We start from the raw sequence: 18076 nt of genomic DNA on the forward strand, positions 1-18076 counted from the left end.
CTGTACCCCTTATCAGGAATAAGGGAGCACAGATGAATGTGTAATTAATTACTCTAGAGAATATTCCACTAGAGATTTAAAATTTCAACAAATTAATGCTTAAATCTTAAAAGAAGAACAAAGTAGGCAAACATTTATGAAGCATGCATGTATGTATAAGACTCATATAACATATACGTCAGCAATAGAAAAAAAATGTTGCTACTTTTCAGGTCTCTATGCAGTGTGATATATGTTAGTGTCGAACAGAACAGACAAATTCTGCAGAGAATTATACCATGGTCCACGTGCTCTTTCTCCTTTTTGTACTGTTGATAATATTTAAACTCAATCTGCGATAACACATGACAGGTATGTGCTCACATGCTAATGTTTGCACACACGTTGACTGCAAAATGTCACAAGTGACTATTAATAGTGTAAAGGACTTCTGAGTCTGATAAATTAATGTCATTTATGGAAGCATTAGCGTAAAACGTGTGTGTGTGTGTGTGATTGCCTGACATTGTAGCCATAGTGTAATAGTTTTGTTGAACTATTTAGTTTGAGCCAAGTAAAACAACAAAAACATATCACGTTAACAAATAAATATATAATAAGTTTTGTTTGAAAATTTAAATGCCTAAGAGAAATCATTTTGATATGTTTTAAGCATTATTCCTACCAGTACTATAATTATGTTTACAGACATAAGATTAAAACGATTTTAGGACCACAAGCAGTGTATTCTTCTTGTACATTTGTAGGCTGGTCATGATTATTTCACAAAGCCTACTTAATGTGTTTTCGTAAAGTGAATGATTACATTACATACATTACATACAGTACTTAAGCATGGTATATGTTAGAGGATTAAATGGGTCATGTTACAGTATGGGTGGCATCTGCTAATACATAAGTGCCTGTGTTCATCAGTAATGCATGTAAATTAACAAAACTAGAAGAATAAAGCCTCAAGTTAAGTTTAATGGCTGCTAATGTGCACCCTTCATTCTAGCCATATGAATTCTAGTGAATAGTTACATTATACTAAGCATATATTAATGGCCCATTTAATCTCTTTAAAAATAATGAATGTGTTTTAAACATAATAAGCCAACAAGTGTTATTAGGAAAGGAATTTGTGTTCTCTAGCACAGTAATTAAGATTCAATAGTGACATATTCAAATGCAACTATATAGCCAGAGCATATTGTAACAATACAAAAATTATATCTAATCTACAGCTGATCCTTTTGTGACCAACTAACACATTTAACAGTCTTTACTTTGCTTGCTGAGAGATGACAGCAAAGCTCGATAGTGGCACACAAGTATTAATATAACCACTTTAATATTATTAATAACCCAAATTATAAACTCAGTCTTTTTAGCTCAGTGTATGCCAAAACACCTCCAAAAACAATATTCACCAGCTGAACAAAATATGAAACCAACTGTTACAAAACTGCAGGAATACTGTCTTACAACAGATAATTATTGATGGTGCTGGTGTTTAGACCATTGCACTATAAAAGATGAAACCATCATTATCTATTTCAAACATCACGCAAAAGACATCAGGTAAAATATTTCCCTATAGATTTATCACCTTAGGGGATATAACCCTCGATATATTTACTCATAGAGCGACACATTTGCAGCAGATGCACTCACACACACACACACACGCACATGCACATGCTCTATTTCTTTTTGCAGCATACGATAGATAAAGCTTGCCTCCGTGACTTGTCTCTCACACACACTGTCTGTCTGCTAAGCTGACTTGAATTAGAGCCTCCATTTGTCATTCAGACTGATTCATTCAGTCTTCATTCATGTCTTAATGATGTATTTAACTTACTATTGTAACCACCAATAACATGGGGAAATAACTGTCTCCTCAAATGCTCAGTCTCATAGCAATCCATTATGTAGAATGACTGTTTATATTTCTTACTTTGACAGGCTGTGCATATAGTATATATGTACAGCATACATATATGTTTTATTACTTTATACTTCTATAACTGATTTCTTCTAACTACTGAAGGCAATAGTGTATCCTCAACTAGTTTCACTCTGTTACAGAATCCAAAACAAAACTAGATTTGAATCGTTAAACAATCACATCTTGGTAATTGATAGCAGCAGGAGCGTCTGGCCATGGAGTGTAAAAAAATGCACATCAAGAGGAGAAATCTCACCGAAAACAGTTATTCCAAAAGCTTTTCTTCAAAACGTGACATCAACGGTCAGTGACGATGTTTTAAGTGTCACAGCATTGCGACAAATGTGTCATAATGTGCACAGCTTTCACAAAGCATAATATATTATCATATAAATTGAATTTGGGCTTCTAATGTCTGAGTCCATAATGAGAAAGGCTGTTTTAATTATGTTATTTCTCCCCCTAACTCACTGTCCACATTGAATCTCCATCAAGCTCTATCACAGCTGAGAGGCATTCTTATTTATTTGATACGATTAGTAGCACTCATGCAGCCCTATAATGTTGTGATATCTCCTCTGTCAGAGGACTGTCAGGTAACAACACATTTGTAAAATCTAATTTTATGCTCAAGTGGTTCTGCTTCTGCAATTTATCGCAGCTATCGCTCACCCTCTCCCCTGCTCACTCTTGCTCGCTTTCCCCTTACTCCCTCTCCAGTCTCCACCCTCTCTTCCCAGCTTAGTGAGGTGTTTTGATCTCATTATCATTCCCAAACATTCACACCGGATAATCTGTCAGGGCGGGAGCCTGTGCTCTGCACCGTACAGGGCACCCTGGTCATGATTAGGGGTGTCAGGGCGTGCTTGCAATGAAAATACCTTTTTTTTCTAAATTAGAAGTAATGGGTGTATCTTTCTCCCTGTATGCTATGAAAACTTGGCTGTGTCAATTAGATCCTTTGGTAGAGAGAAACTGCCTCATTCTGTTTGAGGACAATTGTGGTACAACCCAGTGAGGACTCTGAATTGATTAACCAAACGGAGCAGTGGGACTCAGATGCCCTTTTACAAACCACAAATCCCTTTCCAGAAACCCTGCACAATGCACAGTGAACCTGCATTCGACAATCCAGTTCCACAATGCACGATAGAAGCAGCCACCTCCCCCGTCTGTGGCCTATTGTTATCACGGAGGTAAAACCCACCCCATGCCAAATCCTCACCTCACCGCCAGTTCAATCAAAGGCTGTGCCAGGAAAACGGGGAGCGAGACAATGGTAACTAATGCCAGGTGGATGGGGGCTCTGAGCTGTGCCAAGTTACCTGTGTCCATCACCATCCCTACCCCCATCTATCTCCTCACTGGCTGCCACCTTTCTTTGTCCACATATGGTGGCAGGAAATATGCAGACCTGCAGCCTTGGCACTTTGTCACAGTGGGACACAAAGGTGGCCAGCAGCAGGAAAAAAAAGCTCCACACAGTGCATAAACAACAGCTTTGGAAGGTGCACCTTCAATAATATGTGTGTGCGTGTTTAAAAAGTGGACTTACATAAAGATGACTACAGGATATGGTTAAATATTGTATCCTTGGCAACATTTGTCAATAAGCAATTTGATCATGACCCCAAACAAGCTTACTCACCAGCTAGCTATGGCTGCCTCCTCTTTCTGGTTTAAAAATACAGTACACAACCTCTGTACTCTGCTGTGTATGTCTTGTCTAAGGATAATACAATGCTTCTACAGCTATATAATACAAAAGTGTACACTTACATGTAGTTTTGCAGTAACTTAAAATGTTGTCTTTTACCTCACATGATTTTGTACTTTGAAGGTGCTGCCTCATAGGTGTTGGTCATGCACACCCTCTCCCACTGTCTCAACATACCCTGATATTGTCAGGGGTGAGTTTTCATGCAACTGCAACTGTAAGTCCTCAAACATTTGAGAACCTTTGTAATCAGTTTTACTGGCAGTTCAACTCAGAGTCACATTGAGTGTTTTCCCATCAGCCATGAAAGGAAAAATGCCAGTCAAATAAGTAATTTATACATGACATAACATTATTTTGCACAACAACAGTGAGGAAACAATATAACAATGAAATAAAAGTGACAGGGCATGATTATATTTGACAAGGCTAATTACAGTATGTTTTCAGAAACTAGGATAAGTGAGCTATTTCTGCAAGTAACTCGGTTTCAATACAAACAAATTCCTGGGGGCTTCCCACTACAGTCACGAAAAAAAAAACAGTTTGAGCCATGCAACATGTTATATGATACTTTTAACCCCTAACCCCCATACATTCAAATTACATTATATGTGTACACTAAACAAAGTATAGCCTTTGCAGGACAGCTGAGTATTTTTCATTTAAGATGTGTCTGAAAATACAGGTTGTCACTCATAAACACATGGCTATGTTATTTTTTCCAAGTGTGAGTACTTTAAAGAAGGGATCTACCTAAGTGTGCAAGCAAGTGGGCTTTATCTGCCAGGCAAGCAAAACAGAGTGGTTTCTCTGAGCATCTCAGCTGCTACTGCAGCAGAGAAAGGCTTTGTTCATACACTTTCCACTGTGTGGAAAAACACAGCATCTTCCTTTGTTTCAACGAGACCACTGAGTTAGCACAGCAGGGGTGCCACCCTGCGGGGTCTTCGGAAAAAAAAAAAACAACAGCAACGCTTATACTAACCCTTAAAAAACAGTTATCCAGCAAACCGCTGTCCACTTTTTCTGCAGAGCAGTGTGATGACATTTAGCAAAGCGCAAGCAGAGATGTACCTTCCTTTCCTTGCAGCATTATATGTGCAGTGTTTTGGCATCTGATAAGCCTTGAAAGTAATGGATCTACTAGCTAAACTGTCTGGATCATGTCTCATCATCTCACTTGTACTTCTATCAATTCACCCTCTTTTTGTTTCATAATGAAATTTGATTTTTTCTCATTTTTTTTGTTCGATCTGAGCATTCAGTAACACATCACACTCTGTCCCACACAAAACACACTTAACCCAACAAAGAACAACTTTTACTTTTAAGTCTGTCAACTTTCATTATGTTCCATTTTATGTCAGAATCAATATAAAGTGATGAGTATCAGTGAAACAGCAGCACTGAAGGCCGCGTGTAATAGCCTTCCACCTCAAGGCTTCACCATAGAGTTTTACGTCCATATTCTTTGTGTCGGGTCACTCCGGGGCTTGAGGGCTTCATTTTCATTAATAGCACTTTGGAGGGATCTTTTAATTTTACGGTCACAAACCTGCTGCTGACCATTTGATTCACCCTGTGGGTTAAAGCACCACAGTTGGATGTATAGTCTCTAAAATGTAAGGCTACACAACTACTTCCACAAAATCATGCAGTGTAATTGATATTGATTTTACAACTAAAGATGTAATTAATATCAAGGCCTGTGTTTATCGCTGCAAGCTGCTTCAAAGTCCGTACGAAAATGGAAAGGCATTGTTTAATTTAGGCCACCTTATTACCCAACAGTTTTGACAAGCACTTAGTTGCTTTAATGCTCAACATAATTAGAACAAGAGTTTGAGTTCAGCTACGTATAAAACTCTTTGACAGTGCTATTACTGTCCCCCACCCATTGAAATTAGTGTCTTTTGCCAGAGGCTTAATGAAAACAGGACATAAGTATCTTTTTATGATGTCTCGTCTTACTTTTGTAAAAGGCAGCAAACATCTCAGACAGGCTTTATTGCATTTTTAACTCTGAGACAGGAAAAACGCATGGGGCTTAATTGTAACCCAATTAATGACAAAGATTCCAGACTGTTCAGTGTTTGTGATGAACTTGATTAATATCAACCTTAAAAACACATCTCAAGTGTGTGTTATAGAAACGAAAAAGGCCCTCGAGCTGAGAGGTTGAAAGAGGTCTGAAGACAGGAGTCACCCTGTTTTTCAAAGTCATTGCAGGCGAGGCTAAATATAAATCTGCCCCACTTATTACTGGATGGACCACACATGCAAAGTTAATGTAGACAAATGAGGGGGAGGTGCAGGTCAGATCATTTGGGACACCTCTGGCTAGTTTCTGGGACAGGAGGCACTCAAATGGAAATTAACTTGACTGTGTCTGCGAGAACGTTCACATCCTTTGGAACAAGACCAATCCCAACACATCTGAATTGACGCCCTGGGCGCTCATTTTTATCCACGTTCTCCAACTTTGCTGGTGGTATGAGGAGGGAGATTATTCCCCTCAGGCTGTGTATAGAGGGCCATGTACTCATGAGGATTAGCAGAGAGCACGGAGCAATGAATGTGAAGGACCAGTCACCCGAGGGACATTAACTCATACGGAATGAAAATCGACATTTATAGAATCTAAATTTAAGTTACTACAGGAAGACTTTTCTCATTTGAACACATTTATGTAAAATGCATCATGTTTAAAGCCCAATAGTGCAAAAAAAAAAAAAAACTTGCCTTAATGATCAGCTTCAAAGCATTTCCTCATGATTGTATGTAAATCAACATGTTTGACTGCACTGATTTGACTGACAGCCTACATGGAACTTCTCTTGTAAACACATTCATGCCTAGTCAGATAGTTTCATGAAACAGATAAGGCAAAGTAGCAAAGTCTATATTCGAATCAGACAGATATGCAAGACAATTTTTTTTCTTTTTATGATCTCTATTTCAAAACCTTCTTGTTAAATAAACATATCAATCTACAGCTACTAGACACATCAGTGTTGAGTCCTGAAGATGATAAAACAAAGACAAAATGATATGACAAGAGACATTGTGTGAGAAAACTGTTGCGTACATGTTGTGTCCTGAATGAAAGTCATTTATTCTCAGTGTGAGGAACAAAATGCACACAGCTTATATTTTAGTTCTTTTTCAAACATGGCTTGACTATTGTAGGTTTATAATAAAAGCTGCCTGTTTTATCACAGAGCACAAGCATTATTCCTAAGCACTTTGCACCGTCTTTTCAAAGCCGATTAGAGCGCGGAGAAGGAGGCCAGCTCATCCTCACAAAGGCAGGATATTTACATTTCAGTGCCATGTGCAGTGAATTTTAATTCGGCTGCTACGATTTAACACGGCGGCTTCCTAGCAGTTTCACACATGAGTGCTTAATGGCTTCGTTAACATCCTGAGGGACTTTCCTCATTACCTGATCTGGTCAACTCTGACAGGTGCAACGAGTCTCATCAGTGATCTTTGTTCATAGTGCCAAGTTCCCTCGCACCACCGATTGCGGTGAAATCGAAATCAAAGAAACACGTGTGAGTCAAAAAGCCAAAACACAAAAAGAAACGTCAGTCTGTGGCATAGGGGAATAATTCTAATGAGATCAGTGCCCTTGACAAAAATATACAGCCCAAAGTTAAATGTCTAAATTATTCCTGCATTGCCTTTCTGAGTATCTTTGGACACAGACCAAGAACACCATTAGGCCATTTTAAACAAACCCATTAAGTATGTGTTTCATTACAAAGGGACTGATAAAGTCCCGAGGCAATCTTGTGGAAAATGCTTAAGTTTTTTTATTTGTTTTCTCTATTAAATTCACCAAAAATATCAGATTATTTTGTGCCCTTGAAAGCGAGATGTTGTACTTTAATGTTTATAGTCTTATAGCATCCCATGGATTTTTTCCAAATAGATCTCTTCTACATATACATGAAAACCCCCTTACAGTATATAATACACAATATTTTAATATAGCACCACTCAGATTTCTACCCTGAAGGTTAGTAGTTATGTACAGTCGAAGTCCATTTCCCCAAAATGGTAATTCAAGAGCCTTGTTAGCAAGTTTTACAGGATGCAAAACCTGAATGTGACAAAGATAATGGAAACCCCCCGTTTTTCTATTCATGTCTATCCATATCAAACAAACCTTTGCAAATCACACCCATAATACTTATTTGAAAAAATATTACTTGAAGGTGGCTTGACAGAACCGGAGAGGCACCCTAACAACAGCACTGTCTTGCATCATCCTCCGGTCACTGCAACAACTTGTTTTCTCATATCACTTCCTCCGCCCTCGCCCTCTGAGTGATGGTCACACACACTGCACAGCATAAATTGTCTTCACTGTTCGCTTTGATCCCTGACATGGACATGGCATCCCGCTAAAGCAGCTCTGTGTGGAGTACTGAAAATCAGCCGACACTTTGTTGTTGAAAGAACACGTGTGCACCTTGTGAATTGCTTATACGACAGGCTGTGCATCATGTCTGATCATTCACCTGCAAAACACGGTGGAAATACTCACCTGTCTGAAGCAGGATAATGATTTCCGCTCAGACTTGCAGCAGCACAGCTCAAACTGCAGCACAGACTACTTGTGGAATATATTTACCGTGAGAACAGGGTGACTATAAAATGAATTATGAGCTTGTTATTGTCCATAGAACATTTGCATATTGTTAAAAAAAAAAATTAAATTACTGTCACTCCACTTCAGCAAGGTCAGGTTGAGCAATCACTTATGGCAAGAATTAAATTAGAGGAACCACGTTAGTTGTAAATATTCTCTCATAATTTCTGGAAAACAAGTACGACAAGTTTTAATAAATCTGGCTTCATATTATATTTTTTTATTTTCTACTAAATCTTGCTGTTATTAAGTTCTTGACCTTGTTTAAATGCTCATTTGGGTTGTCCATCATTGCTAATGATAATGTTGCTCCAGTTTTTTGTATGTGAACCACAGGTTTTCAGTCCATCCATTGTATAGCTTTGCAACTTTTCATCTTTAAAAATTATATCAGTTAATTGCAGTTATTGTCTATATTTTATTGTTTGATCTATAAACTGTCAGAAAGCAGTGAAACATTTCCATCACAGATTGCTGGAGCCCAGTGTGATCTTATCAAGCGTCTTGTTCAACCAACGGTCTAAATCTCGATATTTACAGTGACAAAAAACACTGGAAAAGCTGGGACAAATGTCAATAAATTCTTGAAATTAATTTCTGAAGATCTCTAAACAACAACATATAACATTGATGCTTAGATCTACATTATTACCCACAACCAATTAACTGATATTAGCTGGTTAATCTGTTACATACGTTTTATTTCATTTATTTCATTCATTTTCAGTACACTTAGAGTGAACTAGAGTTAAAGTGCAGTGTTATTACATGATCAGACAGTTATTATATAAGCAGGGGCTCTATTCCTTTTTGTCCATGGAATTTGCTTCAAAGTATCACAAGGCCATACAAGGTATCATAAAAACCTCATCCCTCCCACTGCAGAGTAATGTATGCTGCCTGAGCCGATGGCATTTTCCTCTGCCAAATGAAAAAGGCAAGAAATCTCAAATGAAGTGAAAAAGGACCGAGGCAAATCCATACCTCATACTAACCTCACCTTCTTGTGCAGTCAAGTCTCAGTGCTTTTATCTGGCAGGCCTAATACATTTGATGGGCTGTTGAAAAAGAACAGAAAATCCCGTTGCAACAACAGCATTTTGGCTGCTTAGCATTTGTGGGAATACACAGTAGGAGCATTATGGGAGCAGATTATTTATTTTGAATGAGAGGCAATTCGATACCTTAGGTCCAATGGGAGAAACTAAAATGTGTTCCTGGTGCAAAACGAGCAGCCGAGTAGAGACTTGAGAAATCATTCGGGGGAGAGGAGAGACCAAGGTGCTGAATTGAATAATAACAAAAAACGACAAAGCCAACAAACTCTGAAACCTCAGAGCCGACAAGTTCATTACCCGCTCAAACCACCTGGCTAACAGCTTTTCTTATAAGGTTTTTACTAATAAAAGGTTTCAAAAATAAGTGCACACACTGCAGTTTCTGTCTGGCCACCACAATGCTGGTGGCTTGGTGTCAAATCGAGGTCATGTTTTTAATCCCATATTTCCCCTTCTCGCATTCAAGCTTTCCTATAGCTGCTGTAACATATCAAATCTAGTATGTTTTTGTTCCCTTATTCAGCTGCAAAGGCTGCAGCTTGTCCAGTTCATACAAAATGCATTTTGATTAATATGAATGAGAGCTAAGCCAAGATAGTTTTAATGATTAGACAGATTAGATAGAATGAGAAATATCAGTGCTCCTAAGGGGCACAATGAGGTTAGAAGCACAAACACAAATGTAGAAGACAAATGGGAAACTGGAAAATACACAGGTGCCATAGGAAACACCATGTATATTGAATATTAGTGTATGTTTATATATACTAATATGCAACAGTAAATACATTTTGTGAGAAACATAATTCAGCCCAAATGATATTTTTTTACCCACAAAATGAGGAAACATTACTGATTAAGCTTAGTCATAAAATGTTCATGCTGCTACTGTCAGTAAAATGTAAAATGTTCCTTCCATGTTTTCCTACAATATCCACTTTTACAATATAATATCCATTTTAAAAGTTAAATCAAAATCTCTATGGTTGTGTTTAGGTCTTCACTCTAAACACATTGTATATATCCTTGACGTCTAAAATATGTTTTGAAAGCATTTCCTCCTCCATAAAAAACTTTTGCAAAGCCAGTTTTTGTACGATTTGTACATCCATGTTCATTAGCTTACAGTTTTCTTTCTCACTGCCTCTGTGGTCAAAAACTCATGTATGGTACCTTTAATCAAAGTGATTTTGTTGCCTAAACTGAGCCACTTGCAGGACTCAGAGTTCAAACCCCAGTCCATGGAGTCTTAGCTTTGTACGTCGTCCATAATTTTTTTCACTTTTTGCACTTAAATAACATTGTCAGGGAACATAACCCAGTGATGATTACAAATGTATCTGGCAAATTAGTAGTAAATAAATGTAATTTTTGGGAGACAGGGTTGTGCTGTGGGAAGTTGGCGAATGCTCTCGGGATGTTGGGTACATATTGCAGACACCCTTGAAACTTGGTGGAACCCTGCCCTGTAGCCTTCCAACAGAGAGACAGAAGAGTGCCATTGTTTTCTTCTGCCAATCTAACACAGCATAATAAAAGCCATATGCCAGGAGGCGACTACTAAATCCGCCTGGCCAATCTCAAGGGTGCTTGTGGGATCAAGAGACCAAAGCAAGCATAACGCTCGGCCTAAAGAGAGCTGGCAGTGTGGCGAGAAAGGAGAGTAGCGCACAGAGAAACAACCGTGATACACTTGCTTCCTTAAGGACTTTCACACTGCACTAGTTTAGTAACAGTCACTCCAACGGCAGTACTTGAAATGTGAAAGAAGAGATACTGTAAAGCTACTGAGTGGATGGAGTCAAGGACCTATTTTGTCATTCAAAGCAGAGACGGCCTGAAGCGCTAAGATGTTTGAAGAAAGTTAAATATGAACTGCTCTTCCTTGTCCATGATATCCTGTTACAGTTTTCTGAGGGGGGCTTGGCAGACTGTAGAAAATCAAGTTGTACAGCTGCATAACCGTTGTGCATCACTGAGACCAGATCCCAAACATCAAGGGATACTCACTGTCAAAGGACATTGCACTAAATCATTCTGGGTGTCTGGAGGAATCAGGAAGAAATGGTTCATGAGTCATTACATGTGATGCGTAATGTTTCAGGCACTGTCATAATCCGTTAACAGACTTAATTAAAAAGCTGAGTGACTATGCAATCATAATTTGGTCTACTGCCGCACCGACGTCCCCCTGTTTGTTTATATAACCTGGATTCAAACGGGGACAGTCAGTGGAAATAAAGTCATCACTCGGTAACGCCCTTGCGAATGCGAAGCGCGCCACCAATGACTCATGAAATATGTTACTCCGATCACAGGTTACATCCACATCATCAATCCTCAAGATTAATTTGGCTAGGGAGATGAGTTATTCAATAATTCATTGTGTAATATTTGCCTGCAAATTAATCCTTATTCAATGTGACAGGGAGAATTAAATGATTGCTTACCAGGTAATTTGGACATAATTATTCTTATTTCAAGCTATGGTCTACTGTGCAAGATCTACAGGCTTTATCTTGTTTCTGCCAGGTGCTGTTGTTAAGACAAAGAACCAGGCTGTATACATTTCCCAGAAGATGAAAATAGCTAAGTTTAGACTGGAGCATATGAAAATGATGTATGTGCTTTTGATGTTGTTCATCTCTTTCGAAGAGATTGATGATTGGTTTGTTACACAGGGTATTAAATTATCAAGTGTTTGCCTTAGGTCCTGATGAAATCTAATGTTACCCTGTTTTTCTGCATGTTTGTTTGACTTTAATCTAGTGTACACAGTGAGAGCACTTTTACCTTCTTCCCCTTCAAACCTTAAGAGATACAAAGCAATTAAGCTTGCTCAGCACCCACCTCTCTCTCCTTCTGGTGACCCACATTTGGCCTTAATATCTGTTGTGAACTTGCTGTATGGAATTTGACACTAACGGCAGATTTTATTAGCCTTTCAGAGCATTCATGCAAAACAAAATTAAGACAGGAAAGTCCTCAGGTCAGCGTTTACTTCACACTTTAAGAGAGTAGATATTCATTACACGTTCGGTGTTATTGTACCAATCAAAGAGCAATTTTTTCTGACACAAATTCTCAATGGAGACAAGTGAACAAATAATCCTCGTAGCCATTTCTTTCAAAAAGAAACAATATCACATTCTCAAATCTAACAATAAAGTGCTATTTTACACTGAAGTAGCTGCTGTACTTGTGAATTCAATTCAGACTGAAGGTCAGCTTGATTAAGAGTAAAGTTGCACAGGAATTAATTCATGTTAGTCTGTTAACTCCAGAGTGAACTCTAATTATACAAGTCTACAGAATGGAAAGCAGCAGCACTTCTATGAAGTGACCTCAAAGGCAGTTTTTCATTCACTGCTTGAGAGAGTTATTACACCAGGTCGTTACAATTACTGTTGAACAACAAACCCGTACTCTGACATTTTAAAAGTGCAGCTTGAAATCAACAAAGCACACCACTGGAACAGAAAGAAACTGATGGATTTATTACCTTAAATGAAACAGAACTGACTGAGGACTAACCACAATCCATTGCATCCGAATGCCACAGTTTTACAAACAGCCCAGCAATTTAAAAAAGAGAGAGAGAGAGAAAGAGAGAGAAAAGAAAAAAGAAAGAAAAACATGATATCAGAAGCACTTGGAGTGATACAGCCCACTCTGCTTTACTTTACTCACACCTGCTGTCTACCTGTCAAAAGCCTTCACTGTAGTGCTGGCTCCCCTCCTTCATTGCCACCCCCTACCCCCACCCTACAACTGCACCACTGCGCTAGAGTCTCCAGAGCTAACTGTCACTTATTTTCCCTGTGCTTCTCATGAGAAGACGGAGCAAAAAGCACAGAAACACAACCGGGGAGGAAAGATATGGCCGAAGCTGTCAGCCGGTGCTACAAATCATTATCACCAAACACTACACAAAGCTGACTAGTGAAGCACTTGCATCCACCAGAAGAAACATGACTCCTAAACAATAATGTTAATCTTAATGTTGCTCCATATCAGATGTGTGCTAACACATTAACAGCTTTATAAGGTGAGTGTGTGAGTGTTGTGCTTACAGTTTGACGCGCTGTCTCCAGGTGGACGAAAAATCAACTAATGCAGGTTTAAACCTCCATCAATAAATGCCTACATAGCCAGGCTCATAAGGTTGCAGCAGTGACATAATGAAACCGCTTGTGGTTTCTGGCTCAGTAACTCAAGGTTCATCTATGGGGAATTGTAAGGTGCCCTTCAGTAAAACCTCATTTGGACAAAATGTCTTTGTGCTCAGGGAGTCAATATGTGAACCTCCTTACACTCTGCAGAACTCAAAAAGGATCATGGGATCAATTTAAACTCAAGCTGACACAATTTTTGAATAGAAATCAGTCACATAGTCATGGATAATCAGATGCCTTTTATTAGCTTTGATTGTACTGCATTTTATTGTTTTTTTTTTCTTTTTTGCATATTGTTTGGCTGAGCTGTATGTATTTGTATAATTAGCCATCCAAGGACAGGCATTGCAAACTTACCAAGGCTATAAATGCCGTATTATATGGCATATTTGTTCATCTTTAAAATGCCCATCATGAGATTTGAACAAATGATTTGGAGCAAAACTGATTTATTATTGAAGAGAGTGTGTGCTTATTTCTTGTTTTACACACAGTGAAGAGTTTGTTCTAATGTAATTCGTGACAGTGAAGCAATTTGACTATTTCAAGTGATTTTTAAAAAAATACATTCTCATTGACAGTTTTATAAACAATATATATACTACCACACATTCATAGCATCGACTTTTCTCTCCATCCTCACACCCTGTTGTACTTTGTCCCCTCATGTCCACCACTTGAGGTGATGCTTTTGTTGTACATGATATTGGGCAAGTACAGCCCAGCTGAGTTAATCTGTTTTCTGCATCAGTGACTTGCAACAAGTCCACTCTCTTTTTCATTAAGTGACTGAGGGATCTTGGAGGCTGAGCAGAGCAGAGAGCAGAGCTGCTGTCAAAACGCCCTGCCCGACCATCACACGCATTAGCAGGCACCCATTTTGAGAAATAACAGGGCTAGCTTACATTTGTGTCTAAAAAACACACACACACATGCAATGACAAACAACATACACACTCTTCCTTGTATTCCTGCAACAAGTTAGCACAATAAGTTTTCCACAGCAGAGGAATCCAGTTTGAAATGTTTCCAAAACTATGTGCAGTATGAAAAAAAGACATGTCAGATGGATTATCCTGAGGCAAAAGTAACAGGCAATCTGTTTGTGTTTAGGTTTGTTTTTTTTTTTTTTTTTAACTCTTCCTCGGTTAGAAAACTATTGTTTACAGCTTCTTTTCTTCCACGAACTAGAGAAAAGAACATGAGGGATCAGCCTCCCCGGCCACGAGGTGCCACCATCTCCTCTCTCCATCTGTCTGCCCACTCTTCCGGGGGCTAATTATCCTAATCCCTTGAATCCAGAATGTAGGCTGGTGGCACACATGCCTCAGTCCCAGGATGCTAGCGTTTTGCCTCCCAGTTAAAATGTGGAAATTAATTACCGCCTGCCCTGCTGCCAGTGGGAGGAGGAAGAGGAGAGGCATCCGCAGGAAGGCCTGTCCCTGGCAGGTGTGGGAGGGTGCTAGGGACTTCTCTTAAGAGCCTTCTATGGGGGCCACAGCTGCATCCCAGTTGCATACTGTATGGTACCACTGGACACTTCAAGTGTCTGTAGGCCTCCACACTGTTTACTCCACAATGCTACATATAGTTCATAGCTAGTTTATATGTATTTACATTAAACATAAGGACATTTCAAATTTCTGTTTAGCTTTAAGAGTACTGTCAGATTTTTTTTCTATTAGTATAGTATTTGTTGCATCATCAATCAGTGCATTAAATACATTACCCTAGTTTAACTGGGTGTGACTGTATCATGAGGCATGGAATAGCATAATATGCTGTATTGTTTAATCTTTTGTAAAATGATGAATGGGGAAGTAACAGTGATGCAAAAAGAACTAAGCTGAACGGAAAAGTCTTATTTATTTACCATTAGAAGAGATGAAAGCCAGGCGAGAAAAGTTTCATTTTACAGTTCAGGAGAAACGCCATCCTTCGTGAACCGTGGAGGGCCATTTTCAAAATATTTTTATTATGAGAAAAACGTAATAACTGATGTACGGCATATGTTTTCACCATTTCCTTAACACAGCTGAGTGAATGAAAAAATAACCTGCAAGATATGTGAAAGCTTGCACTCTATTCCAAAAACACCCACATGGCCAAGTGACACAGACATACTCAGTCACGCTTCTACTTTGCCAAGGGAAAAAGGGTGAAAAATACCACTATTAAAATGATATTCATAGTTGAGAAATTACAGTTTCTGGCATCCACAAAATCACAGTTTCTATTTTTCTCAGGGGGGGGGGACTTGGTCTCATTAACACAAGTACTTGAACTGCAAGAAATGATGCCAGTATGGAGACCAGGTTTCTTGTGAATTTACTACCTCTGCTCTTAAGACCAACAGAGGGAGCCACACACAGTAGTTCTGTTGACATTTGATCTGGTATTGTGCTCTAATTCTGCTGCACGTGGCAAAGCCTCACACCTGTGGACACCTCAGATGAAAGGGCAATTCCTTAGAAGAAGGGACAATTATTTGTACTAGAGTCGAACCAATAACATAGCCTGGCAGATACGTTGGCCAATATTAACTTATTGCAGATATTACACATATCTTACCAGCACATATGTTGATCAATAAATAACAAGAAATTGCACTACAGAAATGCCACAGATATTTTTGAGGCAATGTAGAAACTGGTTTTTGAGGTTCTCAATATATGATGATTCACTGTGTTAGTCACAAAGTCAGGAAATATCACAGAACCACATTGTATTTACAGTATTTTTAATCTCAGGTAGTCAACATAAACTTTAGAGCCTGCAATGTAAACTCTGCTGATTTTTACACCTTGGCAAAGAGCAAATTGTAAAAAGTGTTACTTCAGAAGTTGAGCAGGAATGCCTGATTGCACCATCAGGTTTTGGTTCGGTACTGTTCGGCCTCTGTGAAGATAGACCATATTACAGTATTTGGGGAGGATATGTCGGTGCGGTTTAGTGATCAGGTCCTCAGAGGCTCACAACATTTTATACACAAACCCACTGTTACCTCCTTTAGAGCCAGAACTCATTGGTTATATCCATTTGCATAACTGTCAAAATAAAAATGTGTATTATTAGAAATCTTTATATGATTTTAGAACCTTTCATTGCTGAATTTAGTATTAGACTAACCCTGTGTGAGTGGAGTGCAAGGTGAAGTGTCTGGAAAATTACATTTCCATTTCAGTATGTCAGCTTCCAATGCCCCTAAATACACATAAATATTTCAAAAATATTATTTAGCTCCACACAGACATCAGGGGAGGGATAATACAGTATGTAGCAATGTAGCTTATGATTGAATGAACCCATAGATGCACAGATGGTTTCATTGTTGTCGAGGACCCTCTTCCAGCCTCTCTGCGTTTTCCGTGGCCTTGTGTGTGAGATTGTCAGGAAGTACATTTTATTTGACGCAATACGTGCCTGACCTGTGTGCCAGGTAGGTAATGGGGGTCATCAGTGAGCAGGTTGCTACAGAGATAATCAAATACCCGGGGGTGCTGAGCGAGTGTGCAGTGTCAGTGGTATCGTGCTCTTTCCTGCCCAGACAATGTTCTCTTCCTAAAGCCAAGATAGAGCGGGCTTAATACACGCTGTGCCTACACTGCTCATTTACTGATGTGCTTAAGACTTGACCTTTTCATCTGAGGCAGGTTTCTCACTGAAAAGCAAACAATCATATCTAACAGACAAAGACCACAGCATTTGTAGTCATGACTCTGGTTATTTTTGTGGCTATTAATCCCTGTTTTAGTCTTAAGAAAATGGCTGCCTGCTGCTGCTGAAAACAGGTCTGAGAATGGCAAGGCTCGACCACAATAAACATAAGTAAAAGGATGAGCTAAAAGATGCTAAAAGCAAATTTGGATGACAATTCTGAGTTCAGCCCCATGAGGGATGGCTTTCACGTTAAAAATATTGATTAGTGGAGCTTTACCAGAGGCTTCAACAGCAGATGGAATATGTTATTTTTGAAGGGTTTTTTAAAACGTGAAACATACGGTGCACAGGAGAGATCTACATCCTATGTAAAAAAACAAAAAAAACCCAATATAGACATATCTACTCTTGTCATGATGTAAAATTGATCACAGTCAGTGATCATCAGTAATACAGCTGAACAGTTTGTTTCTTACAAGTTCTTTCATACTGATTTTACAAAAGAATACACTTTTACATTTTCTTGGTAGTGTGGTAGTATCCCATTTGTTTTGTATATGGATATATTTGAACCTTTTATCAGTGGATACTGAGGCAGCCAAACAAGAACAGGCTGGGACTGTCTCCAATTCTCCATTATAAGGCAGGGATAAGCAACCGTGTGACAGGAAATGGCTACGAATGTGCAGGTTTTCATTCCCACCAAACACTACACAGGGTGATTTCACTGATTAGCATGCCTTCTAGCTGACAGAAGGAACTAATTAGTGTAATCACCTGCTGTACCACGGCACATGGTTTTCTATCGCTGCTTTAAAGTGAGGCAACTTTGTTTCCCCCTGAAACTGTGCTGGGTGAGTTGATTACAGT

The 18076-nt window shown here is 38.9% G+C and overlaps 1 protein-coding gene across 1 annotated transcript in view; it reads right to left on the reverse strand.

Moving 5' to 3' along the window:
• The window catches only part of LOC121185664 (glutamate receptor ionotropic, kainate 3), an 82534-nt gene that overhangs the window by 43428 nt on the left and 21030 nt on the right, over positions 1 to 18076 (reverse strand). The gene's annotated exons all lie outside the window — the stretch shown is intronic.

The sequence above is a fragment of the Toxotes jaculatrix genome, chromosome 8 (assembly GCF_017976425.1).
Source record: "Toxotes jaculatrix isolate fToxJac2 chromosome 8, fToxJac2.pri, whole genome shotgun sequence".
NCBI lineage: Eukaryota > Metazoa > Chordata > Actinopteri > Toxotidae > Toxotes > Toxotes jaculatrix.